The 11376-nt window shown below is 40.2% G+C and overlaps 1 protein-coding gene across 2 annotated transcripts in view; it reads left to right on the top strand.

Moving 5' to 3' along the window:
• Window positions 1-6741, top strand: part of GLMN (glomulin, FKBP associated protein) — a 72103-nt gene extending 65362 nt beyond the window's left edge. Inside the window, exon 20 of one of the 2 annotated variants that reach the window (XM_066268659.1) lies at window positions 5848-6741. The gene's annotated coding sequence lies outside the window, so the exon portion shown is untranslated. Of the gene's footprint in view, window positions 1-5844 lie in introns of both variants that reach the window. The other variant, XM_066268658.1, reaches the window with a different exon arrangement.
• The last annotated feature ends 4635 nt before the right edge of the window (window positions 6742-11376 follow it).

The raw sequence follows: 11376 nt of genomic DNA, 5'->3' as shown, positions 1-11376 counted from the left end.
TTTTTCTATTAGATTTTCTTTTTCTCATTTGTAGGATTTCTTTAATTAATAATTAATTAATTTTACAGGGACAGAGAGAGTCAGATAGAGGGATAGATAGGGACAGACAGGACGGAGAGAGATGAGAAGCATCAATTATCAGTTTTTCATTGTGACACCTTAGTTGTTCATTGATTGCTTTCTCATATGTGCCATGACCGCAGGCCTTCAGCAGACTGAGTAACCCCTTGCTTGAGCCAGTGACCTTGGGTTCAAGCTGGTGAGCTTTTTGCTTAAGCCAGATGAGCTCGCGCTCAAGCTGGCAACTTGGAGTCTCAAACCTGGGTCCTACCGCATCCCAGTCTGACGCTCTACCCTCTGCGCCACCGCCTGGTCAGGCTGTAGGATTTTTTTATACAGTCTAGATATCCAAGTGTAGGCAGCTATGTGTGTTTTATCCCAATTTGGACTTTTCTTTTCCCATTCTTTATGGTCATATTCAATATACAAAAAAAAAAAATTTCATTACTGTCAAATTTATCAATCAGAAATCCTTCCCTACCCCAAAGTCACAGATATTCTCATTCTCTTCAATTGTCTTCTACAGTTTCAGTTTAGCCTTTCAAATTTAACTCTTTAATTCATCTTGTATAAAGTCTTCAGTAGATAACCAATATCATTTTTTTTTAAATATGGCTATTTAGTTGATCTAGCACTATTTATTCAGTATTCCTCCCACTGGTTCATCTGCAATGCCACCTCAGTCATACATTATTTCTGCATATGCATAGGTCTCTTCCTCCTTCCCTCCCTCCCTCCCTCCCTCTCTCCCTCCCCTTCCTTCCTTCCCTCTTCCTCTTTCTTTCTTTCCTTCTTTTTTCTTTCTTTCTCTTTTTTTCTTTCAATTTTTGTGTTCTCTATTCCATTCCACTGTTCAGTTTAATTATTCCTATTGAATAATTACATTAAATATGAACAAAAAAAATGTTCCAGTCAAAGCAAAATACAACTATATGGTGTCTTCAGAGTCAAGATTATAAGTATATTTAAAGTAATAGAAACAAAAAGATACACCATGCAAACAGTAACCATAAGAGTAATGGAATGGCTATAATTCATAAAGAAAAAACAAAATAGACTTCAAGATAAGAATTTTCAGTAGAGACAAAGATTCATGCTTTATAATGATAAAAGGGTCAATATATCAGGAATATATAACAATTATAAATGTATAAACATCTAACAGCAATACAAAATACATAAAACAATAGTCATACAATGTCCTCTAACCACAACAGAATTAAATTAATATAAATATAGTAAAAGTTGAAACCCAAATATTTAGAAATTAATTATAAGTAACTCATGAATCAAAAAAGAAATCTCTATGAAAATTAGCAATAATTTGATCTGAATGAAAACAAAAATATATCAAAAGTAACCTTTAAAGACTAAATTAGAGCCTGACCAGGCGGTGGCACAGTAGATAAGAGCATCAGACTGGGATGTGGAGGACCCAGGTTCGAAACCCCGAGGTCGCCAGCTTGAGAGCAGGCTCACCTGGTTTGAGCAAGGCTCACCAGCTTGAGTCCAAGGTTGCTGGCTTGAGCAAGGGATCATTCAGTCTGCTGTAGCCACACACACACACACACACACACACACACACACACACACACACCCCCGTCAAGGCACATATGAGAAATCAATCAATGAACAACCAAGGAACCGCAATGAAGAATTGATGTTTCTCATCTCCCTTCCTGTCTGTCCCTCTCTCTGACTCTCTCTCTGTCTCTGCCACTAAAAAAAAAAAAAGACAAAATTAGAAAAGACCTGAAATTAGTACCTTACTCCACTTAAAAAAAAAAAACCCTAAAAGAACAAAACCCAAAGCAATGAAAAAGAAGGAAGTAATAATGATTTAGATAGAAATCAATGAGATAAATACATAAAATATAAAGTTAATGAAACAGAAAGGTGGCTCAGTAAGTAGAGCGTCAGCCTGGGACGCAGAGGACCCGGGTTCAATACCCCGAGGTCACCAGTTTGAGCGTAGGCTCATCTGGTTTGAGGAAAGCTCACTAGCTTAAAGCCCAAGGACGCTGGCTTGAGCAAGGGATCCCTCAGTCTGCTGTAGCCCCCCGGTCAAGGCACATATGAGAAAACAATCAATGGACAAACTAAGGAGCTGCAACAAAGAATTGATGCTTCTCATCTCTCTCCCTTCCTGTCTATCTGTCCCTATCTATCCCTCTCTCTGTCTCTGTCAAAAAATTAATTAATTAATTAATTAATTAATTAACAAACTTGACAGCTATACTAAAGAAGAAGAGAGAGGATATATACTACCAAATCTAGAATGAAAGGATAACTACTGCCAATGATTCAGAAGTTAAAAAGACTACGTATAAGGTTAACACCATAAACAACTCGGTACCAACAAATTTGATAACTTAAATAAAACGGACATTCTTCTACAAAGCCAGGAGTTATCAAGAGTAAAAAAACAAATAAAATATCCCCAGAAATCTAAATAGATCGACTAATAAGTAAAGAAATCAAATTAGTTGTTTAAAACCTTTCCACAAAGAAAAGCCAAGGCCAAATGGCTTCACTAATGAATCCTATCAAGCAATTGTTTCAGAAAATGGAGGAGAACGGAACAGTTTCTAGTTCATTTTTGGAGGGTAGTTGTTCCCCAATATGAAATCCAAACAAAAATATCATAAGAAAAGAAAACTAGAGATCAATTTCCCTTGTAAAAACAGACCCAAAAGTCCTTAAAAATATATTAACACACTGAATCCAAAAGTTTATTTAAGAAATTACAGACCTTTTAAATCCAAGTGGGATTTATGTTAACAATGCAAGATTGGTTTAATGTTTGAAAATAATATACCATATAGCCTGACCAGGTGGTGGCGCAGTGGATAGAGCATTGGACTGGGATGCAGAAGACCCAGGTTCGAGGCCCCAAGGTCGCCAGCTTGAGTGCGGGCTCATCTGGTTTGAGCAAAAGCTCACCACCTTGGACCCAAGGTTGCTGGCTCGAGCAAGGGGTTACTCGGTCTGCTGAAGGCCCACGGTCAAGGCACATATGAGAAAGCAATCAATGAACAACTAAGGTGTCGCAATGTGCAATGAGAAACTAATGATTGATGCTTCTCATCTCTCCGTTCCTGTCTGTCTGTCCCTGTCTATCTCTCTCTCTGACTCTCTCTCTCTGTCTCTCTAAAAAAACCCAACCAACCAAACAAAAAAAACTGCCATTCAAAACTAATTCTTCATTATAAAAGTGAAAAATGTTCTGGAAGCATACTGATAATCACTAACAAAGGTCCCAGAAGTTACCACATCCCAATTATTTCCCCAAAGAAAAACATTTTGAGATAAAAGAACCTGCCCTGCTTATAAGACAAGAAAATAAAAATCTTTGCTTTTAAAGCATCTTCTTTCAGTGGTAAGATCTTTTACATTAGTATTAAATGGAAGGGTTCTAACTATCAAAACAGGAATCTCTTACATTTTTGTAAGAAGCTATTTCCAGTTTTTTACCTTTTTTTCTGTGACAGAAACAGAGAGAGGGACAGATAGGGACAGACAGACAGGAAAGGAGGTAAGAAGCATCAATTCTTCGTTGTAGCACCTTAGTTGTTCATTGATTGCTTTCTCATATGTGCCTTGACTGGGGGGGCTACAGCAGACCGAGTGACCCTTTGCTCAAGCCAGTGACCTTGGGCTCAAGTTGGTGAGCCTTGCTCAAACCAGATGAGCCCGTACTCAAGCCAGAGACCTCGGGGTTTCGAACCTGGGTCCTCCATGTCCCAGTCTGACGCTCTATCCACTGTGCCACTGCCTGGTCAGGCTATTTTTCTTTTTTTTTTAAAGCATGGATATCACCAACATGAGGATATACTGAGAGTCAGTTTTTATTCCATGGAGAAAAAAAGATTAAACCAGTATGTTTTTGGGAGCTAAAGATACTGGAATTCTCCAATGTTAAATCAAAACCTAAAGTAAATGAGATCAAGAGTATTTAGATGTTGTTACTAAAAGGTTAAAATATGCAGTATTTAAGGTTATTTTTAAAAAGACTTGTCTAATCATTTTCAGAGCAGTATAGCATGATGGTTAAGAGTACAACTTCTAGGGTTAGAGTACCTAATTGAAATCTTGGTTCTGTTACTTACTAGTTATGTTCACTTGGGCAAGTCACTTAAGCTCTCTAAAACTCAGTTGTCTCTCCGAGGTCGCCAGCTTGAGCACGGGCTCATCTGGTTTGAGCAAAGCTCACCGGCTTGGATCCAAGGTCACTGGCTTGAGCAAGGGGTCACTCGGTCTGCTGTACCCCACGGTCAAGGCACATATGAGAGGACAGTCAATGAACAACTAAGGTGTTGCAATGAAAAACTGATGATTGATGCTTCTCATCTCTCTCCGTTCCTGTCTGTCCCTATTTATCCCTCTCTCTGACTCTCTCTCTGACTCTGTAAAACAAAACAAAACAAAACAAAAACTCAGTTGTCTCAGTCCCTCTTTCACAACACTTTTGTGAGGATTAAATGAGATAGTAAAGTAGCAAGATAGTACAATGGCTAAAAGTGTGGCCTGGGAGCCAAGCTGCCTGATGTGAATGCTTGGTTCTGCTAACCTACTAGTTGTAAATGATTTGACCTTGGGCAAATCACTTAACTTCTCCATGCCCTGGGTTTCCTCATCTATAAAAGGAGAATAATATTTCCTGCTCCATTGGGCTATTAAGATTAACGTATTATATAGAAAACACTTAAAACAGTTGCGCATACAATAAGTGAGACAGTAGTCTACTGAAATGTGCTTTGAAAAATAGCAACTTTCAATAAATATTAAATACCACTATTAAACAAAAGGCACAATGCACAAGATTGTTAATTCTAAATGTAAATTTATGTATATTTTAAAAAGAATGTTTGGGTGCTCAAATTAGTAAAAGAGGAGTGCCCCTTCTTTTATAAAGTTAACAGAATTTCATGTTTTTTATTTCTGCTCCTTAGAATGTTCGAGTCCTATGGTTATTTTGAAGTTTATATTATACCTCAACATTTCCATGAAGCTTTCTTCCCCTGATATTTCAATTTTTAGTGTTCTTCTATATTGGCCTCACGGTAGATATTTAATAACCATTTTGTTATTTGAGTAATGGTGTCATCCACATCCCAGGTGTTTCTTTCCAGCACAGACAGTTTTGGGGGAGAAAAGAGACGAGAGAGGATGCCCAACTGATTTAAACTGTTAGCTAGGTAGCTAACTAGTTATTAATAAAGGAAGGGAGCAAATGGAATCTGACATTAAGCATAATAAACTAGGGAGCTGAATCAGAGATTGTCTGATTTACTGAATGAAGCCACAGCATTCACAGGCTCCCCAGGGACAGCTGTATCCTTTGCTAAGAGAACTTAATTCCTGAAGAGGGCAGTAAGAATCATTACCCACTATTACTGAGGGAGGAATAAAAACCGCAGGGGAAATTCCTTTGCTAGGCATATGCCCAGTAGAAAGCAAGATGACTCAGGGGAAGAACATGCGCAGTAGAAACCAGATAATGCAGCAAAACTTTGAGGCACGCGCAGGAGGAGACAAAATGGCAACATAGAGGGGCAGAGTCTAGCCTGGGAAAAGGACCAGAATGAATAGGGGTAGGACCCAGCAGAAGCCCACAAAGTAACTAAAAGGATCGGAAAGGGTTGGAAAGGATCGGGAAGGACTGGTTAGTTTGAAAGAAAGCCTGCTCTCACCCAAGCTCGAAGTTATATACTACAATCAAAGGCCCATGTGGGTTATTTGTGTTGTGTTCATTATCCTTAGTTTCTGTGTCTCTCTCCATAGCAGCTGTCCAGTCCAAGCACAGACGTGGGTGCGGCAGTGCAGTGCCAGGCAGAGCAGAGCCAGGAGCAGACACAAGGCTGGACTACCAGAGCCAAGCATGACGGCATTGTAGTTCTGGATCCTGACCCTCCTGGTGGGCAATTATGATCATCAAGCCCAGGACTTCTTCCAAGCAGGATGAAGCTGAGCCATCTGGTCACTAATGAGATACTGGGCACCTAGGGAGAGTCCTTTATTTTTGCTCCAATAAATCTTACCACTACACCTCATGTATAGATCCCCAAAATGCTGTCCTCATGACTCCCTGGAAGAACCCTTCCACTGGCAACAAAACTTGGTAATAAAATTAAGAGCTGCTCAGAATGGAGACATAACTATCACAAAAGAAAAGATTGGTTGGAAATGAAATGAAATGTATACACATATATTTAAATATATTTTATTTTATACTGTGGGAATGCTTAAAGAAACAGAACAGTCTGACCTGTGGTGGCGCAGTGGATAAAGCATCGACCTGGAACGCTGAGGTAGCTGGTCCAAAACCTTGTACTTGCCGGGTAAAGGCACATATGAGAGTTGATGCTTCCTGCTCCTCCCCCCTTTCACTCTCTCTCTCTGTGTTTTGGCTGGATTTTGAACAACAAATGTGAAAAAAAGAAAATATTTATATAATTTTACACTTTTGGAAATTCAGGCTGAGAGTGAACAATGCCAAAGGTCACATACACCCACAGAGTAAAAATGGGTTCACTTTGGGTTGTATGGACAAGTCTTCCAATCCATGGATACAAGATATCTTTCCACTTATTCCTGTTTTCTATTTCTTTCATCAGTGTTTTATAGTTTTCAGTATACAAGTCTTTCACCAACTTAGGTAAGTTTCTTCCCATTTTATTTTTTACTGTTATTGTAAATGGAGTATTTTTTTTTTAATAATTTTATTTTTTTAATGGGGTGACATCAATAAATCAGGATACATACATTCAAAGATAACAAGTCCAGGTTATCTTGTCGTTCAATTATGTTGCATACCGACCATCCAAAGTCAGATTGTCCTCTGTCACCTTCTATCTTGTTTTCTTTGTGCCCCTCCCCACCCCCTATCCCTCTCCCATTCCCCCCTCCCCCCCGTAACCACCACACTCTTATCAATGTCTCTTAGTTTCACTATTATGTCCCACCTACGTATGGAATAATACAGTTCCTGTTTTTTTCTGATTTACTTATTTCGCTTCGTATCATGTTATCAAGATCCCACCATTTTGCTGTAAATGTTCCGATGTCATCATTTCTTATGGCTGAGTAGTATTCCATAGTGTATATGTGCCACATCTTCTTTATCCAGTCATCTATTGATGGGCTTTTTGGTTGTTTCCATGTCCTGGCCACTGTGAACAATGCTGCAATAAACATGGGGCTGCATGTGTCTTTACGTATCAATGTTTCTGAGTTTTGGGGATATATACCCAGTAGAGGGATTGCTGGGTCATAAGGTAGTTCTATTTTCAGTTTTTTGAGGAACCACCATACTTTCTTCCATAATGGTTGTACTACTTTACACCAACAGTGTATGAGGGTTCCTTTTTCTCCACAGCCTCTCCAACATTTGTTATTACCTGACTTGCTAATAACAGCTAATCGAACAGGTGTGAGGTGGTATCTCATTGCCGTTTTGATTTGCATTTCTCTAATAGCTAAAGAAGATGAGCATCTTTTCATATATCTGTTGGCCATTTGTATTTCTTACTGGGAGAAGTGTCTGTTCATATCCTCTTCCCATTTTTTTATTGGATTGCTTGTTTGTTTGTTGTTGAGTTTTATGAGTTCTTTGTATATTTTGGATATTAGGCCCTTATCTGAGCTGTTGTTTGAAAATATCATTTCCCATTTAGTTGGCTGTCTGTTTATTTTGTTATCAGTTTCTCTTGCTGAGCAAAAACTTCTTAGTCTGATGTAGTCCCATTCATTAATTTTTGCCTTCACTTCTCTTGCCATTGGAGTCAAATTCATAAAATGCTCTTTAAAACCCAGGTCCATGAGTTGAGTACCTATGTCTTCTTCTATGTACTTAATTGTTTCAGGTCTTATGTTTAGATCTTTGATCCATTTTGAGTTAATTTTTGTACAGGGGGAGAGACTGTAGTCCAGTTTCATTCTTTTGCATGTGGCTTTAAATGGAGTATTTTTTAATTTCCTTTTCATATTGTTCACTGTTAATATATAGAAATGCAACTAATTTTTGTATGTTGATTTTATGTCATGCAACTATACTAAATTTGTTAGTTCTAACAGTTTTTTTAATGTAGTCTTTAGGATTTTCTATATATGAGATTGAGACAGCATAGGGACTTGAGCCCAAGGCTGAAGGAATGCCAGAAGGCCAAAAGCAATACCAGATAAGCTGACTGCAAAAATGTTGCCACTCCAGCCCAAGTATGGAGAAGGAGTCTTACTTCCTATCTAATCCTTTGTAGATGTCGTAACCACAGTTCCACATGCACAGTTGATCCAAGTTTGATAGCTATAAAACCTCTCTGGTGGTGATAGTAAACAGTTTGCCATCTTGGCCATTACAGCACATGTGGGAAGGTAAGTTTTGCTAAGCCACACAACAGAAGGAAGAAGTAGCTCCACCCTGACATGGAAAATTCTGCAAGCTTGACTTTTTCCAAAAGTCTACCTTTCTAAGCAAGCCTATTTAGTCCCTAGCTTATAAAAGCAGGCAGGCAAAGCCAGCCCAAGTTTGGAAGACTGCTGCCTCCCTTGTGCTCAAATATAACTTTAAGAAAATGTGTCCAGAAATTTCTCTGGCAGTTCCTCTTGATTTCTATCTTGGGGAACCCAAGAGCCCAAAATGTAACAAGATCATACTGTCTATGAACAGGGACAATTTTACTTTTTCCTTAACAATTTGGATACCTTTTATTTCTTTCTCTTGCCTAACTGATATTACTAGGATTTCCAGTACTATGTTGAACAGAAATGGCAAGAGTGGGCATATTTGCCTTATTCCTGGATCTTCAATTTTTCATCTCTGAGTGTGATATTAGCTATGGGCTTGTCATATATCACCTTTATTATACAGTCATGTACTGAAAAACAACATTTTGGTCAACAGCAGACTGCATATATGATGACAGTCTGATAAGATTATAATGGAACTGAAAAATTCTTATGGTCTAGTGATGTCACAACAGTTCTTTGGTTTAATAACCATAGCACAATTGCAAAAATCAATAAGGGTGTGGTTGAGATGGCAAACAACTTTAACCTGAGTATGGATGATGGTAACACTGAAGAGCTCCTAGAGGTGGTTCCTGAGGAACTGACTAATGAGTTGTCCAAACAGGTTCAGAAGCACATTACAAAAGATGTAAGAGAAACGGAAACTGCAGAAGAATCGCCAGAAAATTCAGTGAAAGGTTTAGCAGAAGCTAAACAAGTCCACTAAAAAGTTTAGAAACATGGAGCCCAATACCAAAAGGTTTTGATTAATAGAGAAGAATGTTCATGGTGCATTATTTGCTTATAAGCAAATCTATGATGAGAAAAAGAGAAAAACTAAGCAAACCAGCATGGATATATTTCTGAAAAGAGTGACACCTCTCAAGAAGAGCCTTGGGCAGGTCTTTCAGGAGATATTCCATAAGAAGGCATTGTCTGACCACACAGTGACGCAGTGGAGAGTGTCGGCCTTGGATGCTGAGGGCCCAGGAGTGAAACCCCAACGTTGCCAGCTTGAGCATAGGCTCATTGGTTTGAGTGCAGGCTCACCAGCTTGAGCAGGGTCGTCAGCTTGAGCAAGGAATCACAGATACGACCTCATGGTCACTGGCTCAAGCCCAAAGTCACTGGCTGGGGTCCAAAGTTGATAGCTTGAGCAAGGGGTCACTGGCTTAGCTGAAGCCTCCAGTCAAGGCACATATGAGAAAGCAATCAATGAACAACTAAGGGGCTATAACTATGAGTTGATACTTCTTCCCATCTCTCTCCTTTCCTGTCTCCTTCTCTCTCTCTCTCTCTCTCTCTCTCTCTCTCTCTCTCGATGTGCACTAAAAAAAAAAGTCATTGTTATATGCGATGACAGCTCCATGTATGTCACTGCCCTTGAAGACCTTACAGTGGGACAAGATATGGAGATGGAAGACAATGGTACTGACTCTAGGTAGGCCAAGTCTAATGTATGTTTGTGATACTGTGGCTTAAAATAAGAAATAAATATTTGATCTTAGTCCCATTTCTTTTTTTTTTTTTTTTTTTTTTTAAACTATCTTTTTTTTTTTTTTTGCATTTTTCTGAAGCTGGAAACAGGGAGAGACAGTCAGACAGACTCCCGCATGCGCCCGACCGGGATCCACCCGGCACGCCCACCAGGGGCGATGCTCTGCCCATCCTGGGTGTTGCCATGTTGCGACCAGAGCCACTCTAGCGCCTGAGGCAGAGGCCACAGAGCCATCCCCAGCGCCCGGGCCATCTTTGCTCCAATGGAGCCTTGGCTGCGGGAGGGGAAGAGAGAGACAGAGAGGAAGGCGCGGCGGAGGGGTGGAGAAGCAAATGGGCGCTTCTCCTGTGTGCCCTGGCCGGAATCGAACCCGGGTCCTCCGCACGCTAGGCCAACGCTCTACCGCTGAGCCAACCGGCCAGGGCCATTAGTCCCATTTCTGACATAGATCTCCCAAAATCCTTGGAATTCCTTAAGTCTTGAGAGCGATAGAGTTGTCCTTTGTTAATAAAGTGACTTTTAGAAAGCACCTGGCCTGACCAGTGGTGGCGCAGTAGACAGAGTGTCAACCTGGGACACTGAGGTCCCATGTTCAAGACCCTGAGATCACCAGGTTAAGTGTGGGTTCATCTGGCTTGAGCACAGGCTCGCCACCTTGAGTGTGGGGTGGCCGAAATGATCCCATGGGGGCAGGCATGAGGTCAAAGGTCGCTGGCTTAAACACGAAGTCACTGGCTTCGCTGGAGCCTCATCCCATCTGACATCAAGGCACATATAAGAAGCAATCAACAACTAAAGTGATCAACTACGAGTTGATGATTCTCCTCTCTCTACCTCCTCTGTTGCAAAAAAAAGAGAGAGAGCACCTGAAGATGGGGACTGGCCACCAGAAAACCCAACCATGTGATTAGAGGGTTGGAAATTTTAGTCCTCCCCCCTCCCCACCTCCAGGAAGGAGAGGAGGCTGGAGGTTGAATCAGTTACCAATGGCCAATGAATTAATCAACCACGACTATGTAAGAAAGCCTCCATAAAAACCTAGAAGGACAGGATTCAAAGAGCTTCATGGTTGGTAAACAGTTCAGAGGTGCTGTAAAACAGTTCAGAGCTTCAAGGTTGGTAAACAGTTCATGCCGGGAGAGAGCATGAAAACTCTATGCGCTTTCCCACATAACTTGCCCTATGCATCTTTTTCATCTGACTGTTCCTAAGTTACATGCTTTTATAATAAACCAATAACCTAGTAAAATGTTTCCCTGAGTTCTGTGAGCTGTCCTAGAAAATTAACTGAATTTCTGATTTATATAGCC

The sequence above is a fragment of the Saccopteryx bilineata genome, chromosome 3 (genome assembly GCF_036850765.1).
Source record: "Saccopteryx bilineata isolate mSacBil1 chromosome 3, mSacBil1_pri_phased_curated, whole genome shotgun sequence".
Lineage (NCBI taxonomy): Eukaryota > Metazoa > Chordata > Mammalia > Chiroptera > Emballonuridae > Saccopteryx > Saccopteryx bilineata.
This window is presented reverse-complemented; position numbering and strand designations above follow the sequence as displayed.